Below are 18,694 nucleotides of genomic sequence, written 5' to 3' on the forward strand. Positions count from 1 at the left end.
TTCTTCGCCTGGTGCCTTGCGTTCTCTGACGCTTTTTTACTACGGATATGAACTAACTAGCCCAAAAATACATCTTGAACTATTATCTCTGGACGTACAAGCCAGCAGTGAATGTGTCACCCCTCGAAGTAAAATCAAGGGTCAGAATCCACAAAAGGCATGCTTTTGAACACTTCACCTAGAACCGTCATTTGTTGATTTATTGGCCACCCGCCGCGGTGGCGTAGTGGCTTTGGCGTCGCGCTGCTAAGTCCGAGAGCACGGGGTTGAATCCCGGCTGCGGCGGCCGCATTTCTATGACGGCGAAGTGCGAAAACGACGCCCTTGCGCCGTGCACTGTATGCACGTTCGAGAACATCAGGTGGCCGAAATTATTCCGGAGTCCCCCGCTACGGCGTGCTTCATAATCAATCGTGGCTTTGGCACGCAACACGCATGATTTTTTTCATTTCTTGGACTAACTATGGTTTCACCATTTCTTGCTTGCATGCTTGTCATGACTTCATCATTTCTCTTTTCAGAAAGACGGAATAAAAAGAGGTTATTGGTCTGCAAGCTGCCCACACCAAGCCGTAAGAAGCTCAGCGGTCACTATAGTGACATCAGGTCCTCCTGAACTATGTGCCTCACCATGAAATGATTACAAGTTTACCAGATAGAGGGGTGTGAGCCCTATTAGGAACGCAGCAGCATGCAGCTTTGTATCATACTGAGCGGCAATGCTAAAATTTGACATACCAGCTTACCTGAAGGCCGTTTTATGACAAACAGAGAAGTACGTTGGGTCGCTACTTCTTTTCTTTTCTAGTCATTACAACCATGACAACCAGAATAATGTAGCAAGCTCCTACTTGCTAATGCACAAACTGTCATGTGCTGTTTTAAAATCAGCTTGGCAGGTATTACCACCAAATCTGTCATGCTCCCTCACAACGATAATTTGTTACATGAAAATGCAAGGAATGTTAAAACAATTAAAAGCGCTCGATGAAATCTTGAGGAAATGATACTTCATATTGACTGAATCTTTGGCAGTCACTCTTACACGGTTCATGTACAGTTAGCATGAAATCAATAACTAGGCTAGCCCTGCGCCGTAAGATAAGAGACATCTAGAAAAGGCAGGCTCACACAGCCGGCCTACTCCGCACTTAACAAACATGACAAATGACTAAAAACAATTTTTCTTTCTCTTCAAACAGCATTGATCAAGCTGAGCACTCCCCCCCCCCCCATTGTGTTCCCAAATTTCAATAAAAGTTTGAACAACAACAAAAGATTTATGAAAAATGCCGGCAGAATAAGTTTGACTTAACGTTTAGCCGATCAACACTGGACGACTAAGGGAAGCTTTAGCGTGAAAACTTGTAATAATAATATTTGGGGTTTTACGTGCCAAAACCACTTTCTGATTATGAAGCACGCCGTAGTGGAGGACTGACCACCTGGGGTTCTTTGACGTGCACCTAAATCTAACCGCACGGGTGTTTTCGCATTTCGCCCCCATCGAAATGCGGCCGCCGTGGCCGGGATTCGAATCCGCGACCTCGTGCTCAGCAGCCAAACACCATAGCCACTGAGCAACCACGGCGGGTTGTGAAAACTTGTCTTCTTCACGGACCCCACAAATATTTTTGCTTATTGAAACGTTGTCTCCAGGCTGAGGCTTCCCTTGCTCACCTCTATTACTCGATTGAAGTGTTCATCTTGCAACCTCTTTGCCTTGTTTGAATGCATCAAGCGAGATTTTTTTTACAACTTCAAACCATAAATTGCGTTCTCTCAGGATATCTTAGCAATAATTGGGCTTGCTTATATGTTTATTCAGTCCCCTTGTTTATTACATGATTTTTGCAGAAGTCCTTGTAACCACTGTTGTCTCCATAACGTTCCTTGCCTTCCTCTCAGTGCTCCACTTGTTTCAACGCCTTTTCTACCGCACCTGAACATGAAATGTGCAGCAGAAGTATCAAGATCAGACAGTATGTTCTGGGGGATTTAGCATAACGTTTTTTTGTTTTTTTTTTTTGTTTTCCTACACTACGTGCCTCTCGCCATTGTCTTATGAAAAGAATGGGGCATTGAAGCTCGAGTGTATCTTACTGACACTACAACTTTCCCGAGCACGTTTTATGTTTCTTTTTTTCTTCTAGCTGAAATCATTGAATGCAGACAATATACGTATAGTGGAAACATGGCAAGCAGCACTGTACGAAACTACAGCACTAAAGTCACCCGTTCGAATGACCGAGCCTACCTCCTGGGGGTTCCAAAAAACTTGCGGGACGATATTCTTTTCTCACTCGCGATGACGAGCCCACATCTGGCTTAGACTCCTGACGAACACTTGCCAAAGTGCGCGGATGCGTTGCTGGCCCGGGATTTCGGCAAGCATCAAACAGTATCTCAAAGGCTGCCGTCAATGTCAGTGGCGTAAGTCCCCATCCCTGACACCCCGCCGGGTTATTGCAACCCATTGAACCACCCCATAAGCCATTCTACCAAGTCGGCTTGGACATTCTTGGTCCTTTTCCTCTGTCAACCGACGGCATTCAGTAGGTGATTGTATCGACCAACTGTTAACGCGTTATGCAGAGACAAAAGGCGCTCCCACGAACCACAGCTTCCGAGGTAGCGCAGTTCTTCATGTATCCCATTGTATTGCGTCATGATGCCCCGTCCACCGTAATTACAGACAGAAGGACGGTGTTCATAGCACAGCTCATGGACGAAATTTTTCAATTGAGCAGCACCAGGTATCGAAAAAACGACTGCTCACCATCCGCAGTCCAACGGACTTAAAGCACGTTCACACTAGGCCGACCCGACACCGACGCCGACGATCGGCCGACTAGTCGGCAGACTGTATTCTGGCATTCTGCCACATTAGTCCGACAACGCCGCCGACGTGACCGACAGCAGCGGGTCATCGCAGTGTGGCAGGATTTCGTGACGCCGACAAGACCAGCGTGCAGACTGCCGTTGAGCCAGTCTCCGTGAAATCGGCCGCAGAGCGAGAACGTCGCGCCGACAACGCCTTTGTATCGTGCTCGATGTGAATGGAAACCTACTTCCGAAGTTGAAATGCATGATTGTCAGCCCTTGCCAGCAGTCTATGTCAAGCCAGTGCCGACTTTGTTCAGCGGAGAGACTACCTAGAGCCGAAGGGTTCATGCACGTATACTCTCTACCTGCAGGCCTGAACTAACGGTCCCGTCATGCTAGGCTGATATGACGGTGATTTTGGCCTCTAGAGTTCAGTATAATTCACTTCTGCCCATAGCGGCATGAAATGGACCGCTCTTCACTTCGTACAGTCCGCACAGAAGCGGCGACACGGCAAGGAAAGTCAGAACCTGCTACCGAAATCAGCCGTGAGAATCGTTTACGAAGCTCGGTCGCTCATATATCAGCTAGTCTGTGTGCAACATTGAAGGCGAAACCACAGAATGCCTATAATAATTAGAGAAGGGAAACTGTACCTTCCACAAAGCAACGGAAATAAGAGTAGTGGTGGCGTCGTGAACTAAAGTATGCGACAGAGAGATGGCGCTGTCAAAACTAATATTATAATCATTACGTAGTGAGCAATATGGCTGCTGCGCTGGTGGGGCGGGTCGCGCTGCTCGCTCGCTGGTCTTGGGCATTTGTTACCGCTATCCGGCCAGTATTCGTGTGTACGGTACTTTAACATGACTACAGATATCTTTATTATGTCGCCAAGTCACCGAGGGGTCTGAAGTGGCAAAAAACACTTGAAACAAGCAAGCTTGTATTGTTTATTATCAATGACGACTGAAGCAGTGTACATGTCCACAATTTTCGTATAAGTCCGGTGGACTTTGTGCTCTCAGTCGCTGAGTTTGCAACATTCAAAACACAGATAGCCGTCTATTTAATTGAATTGAAAGCTTAACTCGGGCTAATTTTTCTCATTATGTTCGGCGACCCGCTTAAAGCATGGAGAACGAAGCAAAGTTGTTGTGTCAGCAAAAGAAGCTCGAGCTGCAAAGTCTTATTCTTTTCATAACACATAGGCGAAATACACGTAGTGTAGGAGAAAAAAAAAGTTAAGCTAAATTTTCCAGCACATATTTTCTGCTCTCGATATTTCTGTGGCACATTTAGTGTTCGGGTGTGTCAGTAAGATACGAGTACTCAAAGGAAAGGAAGGGACGTTATGAAGACAACAGTCCTTTCAAGGACTTCTGAAGATTGTGTGAATAAACAAGAACATAAAAAACACATAAGCAAGCCCAAATAATGCTCGCAGACCCTTGGAAATCGCTGTTTACAAAATTGCTTGAGTGCTTTTGATTGTTCTAAAATTATTTGCTTTTTCATGTATCAAATTATTGTTGTTAAGGAGCATGTTGTTATTGCCTGTCAAGCTGATTTGAAAAGTGCACATGACAGAGTCTGTGCATTAGCAAGTAGTAGCTCGCTACCTTATTTCTGTTCTAGTCGTCATGGTTGTATAGAAAAATGAAGTCGGGACTCAGCATGTTATGTCTCCATTTGTCATAAAATGGGTTTAAAAGCAAGTCAGCTCGTATGTAAAATTTTAACATTCCTGCTCAGTATAGTACATAACTGCAGACTGCTGCTTTCCTGTAGAGGGCTCCCACCACTACATCAGGCAACTTTCATAGAGAGGCACCGAGTTCAAGAGGAGGAGGGGGAACTTTATTATTACAGAAGTCGTTGCGCGGGTTATTCCTGGGTGGTTCTCTTTGACAGGGCTAAACTGGCGATCGCGGCTCGCCGGGCCTGGTCGAGGGTCGCCAGTTGGCTTCCCAGCTCCAGTTCGGAGAGTCTCGCCTCCCAAGACCACGTAGTGAGTGTGTGTGCTTTGACTCGTGGCGAAATTGCGTCGCCCGGACGGCCGGTGCATTCGTGTGTAATGTGAGGACCTGTTGTTATTGTGGTGACCTTTCAGCTTTTTATGACTTGGCGTAAGCGACTTGCAGACCAATAATCTCTCTTTGGCAGTCTTCATAAAAAAAGAACTAGGGAGCCATGACAATCATACAAGCAAAAAAAGGGTGAAACTAAAGTTAGTCCAATAAATGAACAAATCACGGTTCCAGGTGAAGTGTTCAGAAACATACCTTGCGAAAATTCTGACCCTTGTTGTTACTCCCAGTGGTGACTCATTCATTGCTGACTTGTACATCCAGAGACAACCGAGTCCAAAGGGGTGAACAAATATGATCAGCGTCTTGGAGGCTGAGTCGAAAGAAAAAAAAGCCTGGATTACTATTGTGGAAGAGTGGGGGAGTTTGTTATTCATTTCTGACTAAGCACAGTGCACTAAGGAGTCTATGACAGAAAGCCACACACATGCAACACTGTTTTGCGTGTGCATTTCTTTGCATGGTGTCCTTGTGTGGGCTGTGCTTAGTCAAGCCTCATTTAAGAGGCAGTTGTTTCTGCCAGATACTATAAATAAACACAGTCATATTATTATGTCTCAGATGCAATTAATCTGGCTATTTCACAGGTGTGCAGTGAATTTATTGCAGTGGATCATTTATGCAGAAACAGACAAAACTATTTATTATTTATGCTGTACTCCATGTTAGGAATTTTAGCATCGTAGTGAAATAACAAGAGCACCGTTTGAATTGCCTTTTAAGAGCAACAACTATATAATTATTTTTATTTTCCACTTTTAGCAAACGACTACAGGAATCTATTTTATCATCCTCGCACGCTAAGAAATTCAATGTTGAAAATACGAAGCACTGTTTTTTTACTGACCGGTGCGCACGCCCACAAGCTTCAAAGTTAATCCGCTTTCGTGGGTTAACTAGAAGGCACTCTTCACTGGCAGATTATATATTTGGCATACATTAAGCGCTCGTCCTTCTTGTGCACACATCTCTCTGGTTTGCCTATTACACGCACATGCTTTACACGATACATGCAAACCAAATATAGACAGTCGTGGAAAATGCCCACCGCACGTCACAGCACGAGTCAGTTGCGGTACATAATACCACACGCAGTCACGTGTCCGTGACTTCTTGACGCGTACATTTCATTCGTGTAAGTACGAGCACCCTCCAAAGTCCCAACTGAAGCAAATGTGCACACAATGTCCGGTCGTGAGCAAACAACGAAAGCTTATGTTAAAGGAGAAACCTTATGCCAGGGGCGTATAGTCTAAGTGATGGGTGCAGCCATGACCTACTGAGATGTTGTAATGCCTTCGGAAAGTATGCCACAATCAGTTAAACACTGGTATGACTGCGCACAGTCAATAAGCACGACGAACGCGCTTCATGCTGGCCTACGGTGCCTACTCTGGTTCGGGCTTCTTGCCCCTAACAACATGACAGCGCTCGGCTTCACTTTTGGAGAGCCACGTCCACTCCAGAAGCATAAGAGGATGCTTTAGCTCGGGTGCTCCTATATAAATAATGTAAAAGGAGAATTCGTTTTTCTCCGCAACCACTGCACCAAATTTGACAAGGTTTATTGCACTTAAAAGAAAAGCTTAAAATCTAGAGACTGTTGGTTTCGAATTTTTGAGTTAGGTTGTAAATTTTTATTAAAAATTGGCAAAAATCGAAAATTTTCATAGAACAAAACTATCAAGTTTACAACTCTATAACTCAACAACGAAAAATGATATCAGAATTCTGTGAATTGCATCTAACAGTACATCTAAAGCGGACAAAATTTATATGTTACATATGAATATCAAAAAATTAGTAATATGGAAATACAGCTTTTGCAGAACCCTTGTAAACAACGTAACAGATTCACATAAGATGTAAAATAACATATAGAATTTGTCCGGTTTAAATGATCTAATGGATGCCGTTCACAGAACCGCATATCTGTTCTTGATGGAGAGCTATGAATTTGTAAACTTCGTGCTTCTATTTTTTTCAAACTGTCGAATATTTGAAAATCATTTTAACAAAATTCATGCCCTAAATTGAAATTCCGCTTCCAACAGTCACTAGAATTTAACTTTCTCTCTCAAATGCAACAAATTTCATTTAAATCGGTCCAGGGGTTAGCTCAAAAAACGTTCTTGCGTTTTACATGTATTTCAATAGGCCGCGTCGGAGTTGGGCCCGAGCTAAAGCTTGCTCTTAAATACATAACCTCGCACTCTAAAACAAAATTACATCCTTTGGGTTGTATCTTGCCACACAACAATAAACGTCACCTCTCTTGTCGACATTTCCTTTAACGCTGCGAGCCCGGTACTTCCCAGTAACGAACGGCATGCGCGTTATCACATTATCAGCATGTCATAGCATTCCCGACAGGAAAGTAGCGGGCGCAGCGTTTTCAAGAAAGGAAATGCAAGCAAGGCAGATGACGATTATCGTTGCGTGGCAGATATACACCGAAAAGGATGCACCTTTGCCTAAGAGTGCATTTAGCGTGGCGCGGGGACAGATATTTGCTACGCACCATGGAGGAAGGAAAATACATTCCTCCACCGTGGGGAAAACAAAGGACAGGCCCTAACATCACTCTTTGAGAAGCTCAGTTACACTCTTAAGCAAAATTACACCCTTTAGGTCGTATCTTGCCACACAACGATAACCGTCCCCTATCTTTTGCGCATTTCCTTTCTTTAACGCGGCGAGCCGGCTACTTCCAAGTCACGAACGGCATGCCCGTTATCAGCATGACAGAGCATTCTCGACAGGAAAGTAGCGAGAGCAGCGTTTTCAATGAAGGAAACACAAGCAAGATAGATGGCGATTATCGTTGTGTGGAAAAAAATACGCCCCAAAGGGTGTGCATTTGCATAAGAGTGTAGTTCTTACACTCTGGAGAAGATTACACCCTTTGGGGTGTATATCTGCCACACAACGATAACCGTCATCTGCCTTTCTTTCGTTTCCTTTCTTGAAAACGCCAAGCCCGCTACTTTCCTGTCGGTAATGCTATGTCATGCTGATAACGCGCACGCCGTTCGTTACTGGGAAGTACCGTGCTCGCAGCGTTAAAGAAAGGAAATGCGGGCAAGACAGATGACGTTTATGGTTGCGTGGCAAAAATGGTGTAATTTTCCTTAAGAGTGTTTGGCTAGCCCGTCTGCAGTTTATGAGAACGAACGCGTATGCTGGTCGTGGCTTTGTAGGAACCACTTTGCTTTAATTGAACACGTTTCGGGCGGCCGCGCACCGTGGCGAGGATGTGACGAGCCACAGAGCGCCGACCAAGAGGCCGGCGGATGAGAACGTGCTTGCGCGTTTAAATACACCGACGGCGGCCCGAGGTGTGTTGCTCTCGCGGTCAGTGAAGCTCCACGGAAACATACTGTGCCGAACAGGAAGCGCGTATGCATGCGGCTAGGCGTACGCACGTTCTTCTGTCGAGTCTCGTTCACTCTTGCACCGCATCTGCCAATCTTCCCTGAGTCCCTCGAGCACACCGACATCTGCACTAAGCAGGGTTCATCCTTTAATCACTCACAGCAGCCGCTTCTTTCCCGTCCTTCCACATGGGTGTTTTATGTGCTACAAATGCGTCGTCAGCTGTCCAAAACAAGAACGCTGCACAGCTGTCACTGACCTCCAGAGAAGCCTGAGAGATAAAAATTTATCATCGAAAGCTTTTATTTAGAAAAAAATCTGAATAAAATGTCCCTAATAACCCGGCAGCAGGGTCCGGCGATATCCCAATAAAGCTAATTAAAAACATCGGTCCAAAGAGTAAGGCACTGCTGACTAATCCCGTAAAGCAAGATATTAGAACGAAGAAAACTCCGGTTCGATGGCGCGAAAGCAAGATGAACCTCATCTACAAAGGCAAAGATGACAAGGATAGCAGGACTTCGCACAGAGAAGTTACAGTAACGTCAGTGGTGCAAAGAATGGCAATGCAAGTCATCAAATTGGAACTGTCGAAGTGCGCGGCAGACTGGGTTCAGGTCAGGGAGAAACTTAGAGGATAATATGTTTGTACTTACTCAATGCACATAGATTTCAATAGCTAAGAATAGACCTTATTCGATTTAATTTTTAGGTATTGAAGACGCCTATGACAAGGAAGACAGGGAATTGTTATGGGACATTCTTTAGCACGAAGGCCGCTGTTGGTGATATATAGTAGAGACAACAAGTAGTATGGGGAAGTCGAAAAGGTAATGAAGTGGTGGGAATTCACGTAGGACTGAAGCAAGGATGTTCTCTGTCTCCAGGCATAAAAACACAACCGGCAAAAAACGAATTAGGATTTGATTTATCCCACATGTGTAATGGACAAATGGTGGAACAGAAGCCCTCTGAACTGATGTATGCGGTCGACATAGTGCTAATGGCGGACAATAAAAGAGATTTACAGGCACTTGCGAGTATGTGTATCAACACAAGGACAAATCTAGGCCTCAAGTTTGACACAGAAAAATAGGGAATTATGATCTTTAATGAAGAGACGAGTAACTACGTGGTGTCAATTCAACAGCAAGTCATACCCATAGTCAAGCAATATAAAAACCTCGGCGTATACACAAACGTAGGAAAGACTTACTCAACCCCCCCCCCCTCCGCTAAAAGAATCTGAAAATAAAAGGAAAGCGCAATGTTGCAATAGTGAAACACAGAGCACTGTGGGGCCAAAATAAGTATGAGGTGGTGCCGGGAATCTGGAAAGGAGTATTGGTGGCAACGCTAACGTTCGCAAATGTAATTCTGTGCTTAAAATCGGATATCTCGTCGGGGCTGGAAGTTGATCAAATATCGGTAGGCCGGTTGGCTTTCGAGCCCACAGTAAAACCACAAATGAGGCAATGCAGGGTGACATGGGTTGGGCCTCTTTTTAAGTCATATAAGCACAAAGCAAAATTAGTTTTGAAGAAAGACTCAGGAACATGGATCAAAATAAATGGGCAGCTAAAGTGCACAAGTATATGTACTTGAAAAGCTTGGACACAGTATGGAGGAAGAGGTCAAGGAAGCTGGCAACCAAGTAAAGGGTAATTGAAACTGTAAATGTCAACCAGTGGTCATCAGAAAAGAAGCGAGAGAAACAGAGACAAGTGAATTGGGTGCAGAGAATGGTAACCAAAAGGACCACGGAGATTTATAAGAATGAGAAGAAAGAAATTAGAAGGGAAAATCTGTGCGATAGCACAAAGGGTAGTGCCTGGCTATTTGAAGCTCGAGCCCGTTGCCTAAGGGCATACCGGAGCAAACATTCTGAAATATATGAGGCATGTGTATGCTGCAGCAAAAATCCGGAGACCACTCAGCACATCCTAATGGAATGCGAAGGGATTCACCCAGTGAAAACCGTAGGTAACGTGCCCCTTCCAGAATCGCTTATAGATTTAAAGTGGACGGAAGTGTCAACCGGTCAGCAGTCGAGATAAGCAAGTGACGCTTAGAGTATTGGTGAAAAAAATCAGGGAAGAAATTGATACGACCGGATCTCGTATACAGTCATAGCTAGCAGTACATAGCAGATTTTAGAGGAAAATGAAAAGGTTCACGATAAGTATACAAAATTACTAAATTTATGGGCTATTACGTGCTAGAACCACTTTATGATTATGAGGCACGCCGTAGTGAGGGACTACGGAAATTGGGCCACCTGGGGTTCTTTAACGTGCGCCTAAATTCAAGTACACGGGTGTTTTCGCAGTTCACCGCCATCGAAACGCGGCCGCCGTGGACGGGATTCAATCCCGCGACTTCGTGCTTAGCAGCCCAACACCATAGCCATTAAGCAACCACGGCGGGTAAAAATGCTAAATACAAAGCCTGTATAGCATACCTGATTAAATCAAGCAGGCTAGGTGACTATTTGTCACCGCCCGGTTTCAAAAAGGATGCCATTAAATCATTATCAGCAGCAGCAGCAGCAACGGTGTAAAGGTCCAAACGAGTTTCTCGCGTCACCTTTCCTATCTGCTGCGGTTTTGTCATGTATACACACGCTCTGAACCACCCCCTGACTCGGTGAGCCAGACAGCAGCAGCAGCAGCGGCAGTGGGAAAGTATAAGGAAGAGGCAAATAAAGCTGCGCTGTAATGAAACAGTGCCTGTTAACTTTCACATTCTTTTTTTCCCCAATGCGCGGGCCAGGTGAAGGCTGATCTGAACACTAGGCGTTACGTGTTTCCTGTTGCCGATTTCCGCCAAGTGCCGGCTGTTGTAGAATTTCCTTGGAATTTCTTTCTGTGTGCTCGAAGTTTGCTCGTTTCCTCCGTGGCATCCTAGTCCCAGTAGAACTCGCGTGTGCCGTGCTGGTGTAATTTATGCTAATAACATACTTTCCGCTTGCACTTTTGTCATGTACTCGGCGGTTATTGTCTGAAAGGCCCTTAACGCAGGGCAGAGGTGCAAAAACAACTTATTTTTCTGCAGCAAAGGGGCTACACAAATGTGTTGGAGCAGGCGGAAAGAAAGCTGTAGCTTTATAACCTAAACAATAATTCGCGCCTAACTAAGCTGTTGGCCTGCTAAGCACGAGGTCGCGGGATCGAATACCGGCCACGGCGGCCGCATTTCGATGGGGGCTAAATGCGAAAACACCCATGTACTTAGATTTAGGTGCACGTAAAAAAGCCCAGGTGGTAGAAATTTCCGTACGGTGTGCCTCATAATCAGAAAGTGGTTTTGGCACGTAAAGTCCCATCATTTAATTCTTAATAATTCACGCTAGTGATATGTACAACTTTAAGTGCCAGCTCGGTTACTAATGTGACCAGGTCCTATCTTAGGCAGCGCTATAAATAAATGTAACGCGATCATTGCATGGTTCATTTAGGCCCTAATTCATGGTTTTATTCATGCTTCTTTTGTTATCGTTGTGCTGCGCCAAGCAAGAGCGGGAGGACATGATAGAAAGATCTGCTAGCGCACATGCTTGTCGAACATTTATATTACGTATTTTCTCTTGTTTGGCGCTATACAATAAAAATTACACAGTGCTTGAAAAAAAAATTTGAAGGCCCAATACACTCTGTGAAGGTGGATTGCCAGCGAAGCTATTCCCATCAACTTAACCTATTCTATCTTTATGAATCAAATGAATACGCCGTAAAATGCAGTGTATAACCATTTATTGCACAACGACATTCACGACGGCTTTATGATCGCTGTGGTATACACTGAGGTTTTCGGTTTTGACAGTTGCCACGTCCTTCGCCAACCTTAGGTCGACACACGAGTCACAGATGGTGGTCGGTAGTTTCTTACTCGCTTCTACGCAGGAACCTTATAGCAGCGCCAACCCATTGTTCGGTGACCTCTCGCCGCGATCCATCGCGCACGGTGACACCATACCGCCCGCGTGCGCTACGTGTTTTCTGCGCTAAATCGTCGATTTCTAAGAAGCCGAATTTTCTGTGGATCGCCACGAAAGAATAGCCGGTTGGTACAGGTAAGCAGCTTCGCTGCAAAAAATGAACATACGTTCGATGAGTTCACCCCTATATTTGCAATTAAATGGTTCGACAAAGTGCTCCTGTGTTCATGCATTTTTCGTAACAGGTTTACGAGGCGCACTTACGCACCGGAATCAGACTCGATAACAATGCATACGAAAATGAAGTCGCCCCCATATACATACGTATTGTAACGTTCACTAGAAAAACTGATGCTTATTGATGCTCAGGGTCGCAGGCGTATCGCTGGCGTTTTTTCCAGGCCCGGCCATTTCTTTATATGGTTTCGCACGTAAATTTTTCGTCATATTAAATATAAAGCTCATGTTCTTGACATGACGAGAGCTTTGCTGTGGGGTCTTCGGATAGGGATGGCATCAACAGGTGAATGCGCGCGCGCACCGACACGTCGAATTCCCAAATCCCCACAGTGTGAGAAATAACATGTGCATTCAGCCTGCTCTGTGCATTCAGTCTGCATTGCGTCCGTCAAGACTACAGAACGTCGTTTTTTGCAGCAGTTGCGAAAAATTATATACAATTAAAAAACAATCACAGACTCCTTACGCATGGAGCGCGTTGGCAATGCAAACTGAGCAGATTAAACTTTCACAACATATAAACAAGAACCAGTCCTGCCGCACTGTGCAGCTTTCGTAACTCACCCATATTTCGCATTCTTATCATACGTAAGGTACTTTACGAAAGCTGCTTTCGGTATTTTCGAACAATAATCACACAAAACAAAACAAAAGCCCTTTGCACAAACTTGCCGATGGCAGCGCGTGCACGCTTCCATTCAAGACAGTCAAACTTTTACACCTCCGGGTTTCTTCAAGTGGAGTGATGCGAAAGCCATTAAGGCAGCCTCGTCACGTTGTTGTATTGTTCCGTTATTCTAACTTTGTAACACAGCCCCATACAAGAACTTCGGCAACGACGTTCGAGGCAGCGTAACTTGCGCGAAGAACACCAGACGCACTGCTTTCCGTAGAACAGTACAGTGACTAAGAGCAAGTGTCATGGCGCCGACGCAACTAAAAATAAACAAAATCAAGAAAGTAAGAGGGGCAGCCGGCAGCTCGCGTATGCTTGCACGCTTGTTCCCGTGGAGACAGCGCGAGCGCAAACACGTGACTCCACTCCACCAATAGGGAGGCGTGGACGTCCTCGCCTACCATCGCCCGCCGGCTCAAGGCTGCTTCACATGCTGCGATTGGAGCGAGAGAAAAAAATGGTGCAATCGCACGCGTCAAGTTAAGCTGCGTTAGGCCTGCGAGCCATGAAATCGACAATCGAATTCAGAATCAGCGGCGTCTAATGAATCAATCCATTACACACGTTAATTGAGAGAAAGCGATAACCGCAATCACTTCTTGTAGCTTACGAACTTACGAACTTACGAACTATTCTAAAACTCTAATAGAGAGTTTTAGAATAGGCGCCCCACACGTTTTGGGGCCCCAAAGAAATAGCGTCGAAGCCACTGCGCATGCGCAAGACGCAAACTCCGTTTGGGTTTTGCGTTGGGAACGCTATTTCACCGATTTAGCGGGAGCCCAAATAGCGGCCCCAAAAGCTTTGCGTCGGCAAACATAGCGGCACCCATCGAAGCGACGGCTCTAACCTAGCACAAAACTGGGTTCGATTCGCGGTAACGCGTGAAGTTCGCAAGCTAGGAGAAGTGAGTGCGGTTATCGCTTTCTCTCAACTAGCGTGTGTTATGAAGATTGACTCATTAGACGCCGCTGATTTTGAATGCGATTGTGGATTTTATGGCTCGTAGGCCTAACACGGCTAAGCTTGGCTGGTGAAGGCTAGTAAAGTTGGTTTGCTCAAAACTAATCGCAACTGATTGTTTGCTGCTTACAGAGAATAACCTCTAAATTGTACTTAAACGCGAATACACGTAAGTAAAAATTATTATTCCTATCATAAAATGGTATATTTTATTTAATTATTTCCAATAGTTTTTCTTTGACGCCGTAGTGGCGCTGTCAGCGCAAGACGCTATCCGCAAACGTCAAACCCTATTCTAAATCTCTTCACTCCTACGTGCCCCAACGCTAACACCCGCAAAGCTCTTTGGGGCCCCAAACTATTGGGGCCCCTATTCTAAAACTCCCTATTGTCTTGCAAAAATAGGGTTCCGTGAAGGAGGTTTATTTTTTTCTGCCTCATTTGGCACCGCCCAATGGAAAGACAACCATTAAATATATGCTTCTTCGACTACGAACAGCACGGTATCCAAAGGGTTAAGAAAATAAAAGATATCGGACATAGAGCATATCAGACAGCGCGTATGAACGATTGGGATATGGTAATGTTAGCGCCTTAGGCCCGTCGAAATAGCGAAAAACGGCAGCACCTAAAAACCAGTGACATCAGTGACGTCAGTGGCATAAGAGCATAGAAGAGCATAGAATAGAATTTATTGACAGGAAAGACAGAGAGGTCGACCTGAGCTAGTGCACTCTAGTCGGCTACTCTGCACTGGAGAAGAGGTAAGGGGAGTGAAAGTACTGGGATGGGTGATGATGATAAGAGAAGTGGTGAGTACTTATGCATATGAGACAGTTGCCTTGCTATAGCCGCTCGTCAAGCTTGGTGTCCGGTAGAAACTTCAACAACACTTTAGTTGCACGCATTGAACTTGCAGTGTCAGGCCATGGGCCGAGGATAGCTTCCTCCGACAGTGGTTGCCTGCCAACGCTGGCTAGGAAACTTTCTAACGACCTTCGCTCCACTATATGCTGGACAATCGCACAGTATGTGTTCCAGTGTTTCAGGCACTTGGCAGTGTTCACAATCAGGGCGGTTCGATTGGCCGATGAGGTCCGCGTAGCGGCAGGTGAAAGCAGCGCCCAGGCGAATCCTGTGTAGCAATGACGTTTTGCTCCGGGTAACCTTCGGGGGCAAACATAATTTACCATAAGGGTCAATCATATGTAGTCGTCTGTGAATGTTGTTTTCGTGGGCTCTGTAGGCCTTTATAAGGTCCTGCATGAGTGCCTTGATCATGGAGTTGGGGTCAGGTCGCGCGTAGGCCATCCGTACTTCATCATAGTAAGAGAAGGCCGAGCTTGCCTCACTGTCAGCGAGTTCATTGCCAATCACACCACAATGACTAGGCACCCATGCACCCATTGAATAGTGATCACGTGGCCACTTAATTCGACACTGTGATGAAGTTCAGCGATTTCCAGCACGAGCAGGTAGTATGGTCCTTTCTTTCAAAAGCATTTTAGCGCCTGTAGCGCTGATTTGGCATCGCAGAATACCGTCCATTTATGAGATGTCTGCGTTCTCATAAAACGGACAGCCTCCCGTATTCCCGCAAGTTCCGCAGCCGTAGATGTCAGTTTGCGGTCTAATTGAAATCGCCGAGTAATTCCAAGTTGTGGGATAACAAATGCGGCCGTTGCGGCAGATGGTGTGGCCGAACCATCGGTATATACTTGTACAGTCCCACTATATAATGTAAATATATGGGACAGGGTGAGCTGTTTCAAGCCAATGGAGGAAACGTAGGATTTCTTCATAATTCCGGGTATCTGAAGCATCACTAGTGGTCTTGGCAATGTCCATGGAGGTGTCTCAGGGATGTTGGTGGCCTGGAACGTGGCAGGTGTAATGCTTGCGTGACATGCAATTGCTTTAGAAGAAGCACAGTCAAGGTTGGTTCTTGGAAGTGTTAACAGAGGATAGTGTGAGTGTCTGGTCAGCAGGCGAAGATAGGTTCGCAAAGGTTCACAAGACCTGTATATGCCGATTGAACAAGCCCGGGCTGTTGGGCCCTTAGTTGACGTGCAGCGTGGCAAGCCAAGGCATATCCGCAGTGCTTGTGCCTGAAGGCTCTCCCGCGAGCGTATACAAGATGATCCCATGTTAGATAGCACAGGCATGCTGTAGCGTATGTAGCCTACAAGAAGTGCCTGGTACACTTGAAGCAAACTTCGCTCGGAGGGGCCCAATCTCAGTCCAGGTATTACACGAAGAACGTGTATGAAATTGATAAATTTAGCTCTAAGCGCAGTAACATGTTTCGTCGAAGAAAGATTGCGATCTATTATCACGCCAAGAAACTTGTGGTGGGAGACTAAAGGGAGCGCCGTTCCGTCGACAAGGATTGGTTATTGTGACATTGATTTGCGCGTGAATGTCAACGCTGCACACTTAGTTGTTGAGAGTTGCAAGCTTCTATGGCGCAAGCACTTCGCCGTGATGGTAGCCGCAAGTTGAAGCCTTGCACGAACTTGTGGACGTGTAGCCCCAGATGACCAGATACAGATATCATCCGCGTACGTGCTGATATGCGTTGTTTCAGGCAGCTCGTCTGCAAGGCCCGCCAGTATGACATTGAACAATATTGGGCTAAGGACGCCACCCTGCGGAACACCTCTGCGAACGTCATGTCAACAGTCTCGCCATCCGAAGTGGACATGAAAATGGTGCGGCCGCTGAGGTAACTGTGCGGCCATGCATACATCCGGTCACCAACTCCAATATCCTCAAGCGCCCGAAGAATCGAATGGTGGAAGGCGTTGTCGTAGGCACCGTTAATATCCAGAAACATTGCACACACCAGACGACAGCGTCTCTTCTCCTGTTGAACAGAAGATACTAGGTCGATCACACCGTCAATAACGATCGGCCTCTTCTGAATCCATTAATAAAATCAGGAAGTCCACCCCTTTTCTCGAGTAGCCATTCCAGTCTGCTGCAGTACCATCAGCTCCATCACTCTACCGACACAGCTTGCCAAGGCTATTGGCCGATAATGTGAGAGAGCATGTGGGCATTCCCCGGGTTTTAGCAAAGCTACAAGACGACTGCACTTCCAGTGGCCAGGTACAGTTGCTGTGTCCCACGTAGAGTTGTAGAGCGTCAGGAGAACTTCTCGAGCTTCGACACCAAGATGACAAATCGCGGAGTATTTAATTCCATCTGGTCCTGGACAACATGACCGGCGGGAAGTAGATATCGCAGCGTCGAGCTCGTGCATGGTAAAAGGCGCATCCAGACAATGATCACTAGATGGTGGAAAAGTCAGTCGTGATTGCATTAGTATACCGTTAAAGGAACTCACAAGTAATTTGCAGAAGTCATCGGCGACCTCCACTTCACGCCGGCCTTGCCCTATGGCCACAGCGCTGAACGGGTGCAGCTGTTGTGGAGGCGATCGAAGGCTTCGCACAATTTTTTAAACTCTAGAGAGAAGTTTTCTCGGATCCAGAGAGCCACAGAATGATATCCAGCGTTGTTTGTCGAGCTTGCCAAGGTGGCGCAGGACATCATATTGAACCCGGCGTGATGCAGCGACGTCTAATGGTGATTTCGTCCTTTTGTATTTCCATTCTGCTCGACGCCGTATCGCGCGAAGTCGCTCGTACTGGTCATCAATAGGTGATCCAGGTGAAGGTGCGCTGAGGTGTCTTGTTGTGTTGCGTAATGTTGTCGCGATGACATATTCAATATTGGATGGTGACTGGATCGCTTGACATGCGGTGTTTACAAATAATTGAAATGTTGGCCAATCGATAGAACGCACAGTGTGTAGAGCAGGGGGATGTAACCATTTCAACTGAATATATGTTGGTAGACGGTCACTTCCTTAGGTGTCGAGATCAGTACACGATCGTGTAGCAGACAGCAGGCTCTTTGAAACAAACGCAATGTCAAGACAATTGCTGTAGTAAGAGCCTCGAAGGTATGTTGGCGAGCCATCATTGGTCACCATCAAGCCTTGACTGAGCATGAAGTAAGCCAAGTCTCTACCGCGGGCGTTCGTCGAAGCAGAGCCCCACATGGGATGGTGGGCATTAAAGTAGCCGATGACTATGTGGGGACCCAGACAAGTCTGCAGTATGGACAGCAAATATGAACAGTCTATGCTTGATGTTAGGGGTATATATCCTCCAATTACTGAGAAGGTGCACCGCTTGTATACTTCATCGTTATGCAAACGTACTCGTTGGAAGCATGTGGGGGAATGTCTTTACGAAGGCACGTTAAATTCCGACGAACAAAAGTGAGCGCATTGCTTAAATTGGGATCATTCCTCAACCAAAGTGGCATGTATCCAGATATGCGTAGTAAAGACGCAATGTTTGGTTCACATATTACAGCCACGGGAAACTGGCATTTGAACATCCATTGCCCAAAGTCTGCGAGGCGGCCTCGTAGGCCTCTGGCATTCCACTGCATTATTGCAGATCTTCGTAATTGGTTTTCAAAAGATGACGCCATGATGCCTTATTGTAGAGCCGCGAGGAGCGGTTTCAAAGGATTTAGAACATGTAGCGCAGTCTTAGCAACCGGCGTCTG

At 45.9% G+C, this 18,694-nt stretch overlaps 1 protein-coding gene and 1 long non-coding RNA gene across 2 annotated transcripts in view; both read right to left on the bottom strand.

Moving 5' to 3' along the window:
• Positions 1-18,694, bottom strand: part of LOC142566239 (uncharacterized) — a 137,648-nt gene that overhangs the window by 65,406 nt on the left and 53,548 nt on the right. The gene's annotated exons all lie outside the window — the stretch shown is intronic.
• Positions 1,927-13,207, bottom strand: LOC142565765 (uncharacterized). The gene is made up of 3 exons (XR_012824876.1): positions 13,190-13,207; positions 5,112-5,229; positions 1,927-1,942 (listed from the first exon to the last, which is right to left on the bottom strand). It is a non-coding gene; the product is annotated as an uncharacterized LOC142565765 (long non-coding RNA).

Source organism: Dermacentor variabilis, unplaced genomic scaffold (assembly GCF_050947875.1).
Source record: "Dermacentor variabilis isolate Ectoservices unplaced genomic scaffold, ASM5094787v1 scaffold_12, whole genome shotgun sequence".
In the NCBI taxonomy this organism is placed as follows: domain Eukaryota; kingdom Metazoa; phylum Arthropoda; class Arachnida; order Ixodida; family Ixodidae; genus Dermacentor; species Dermacentor variabilis.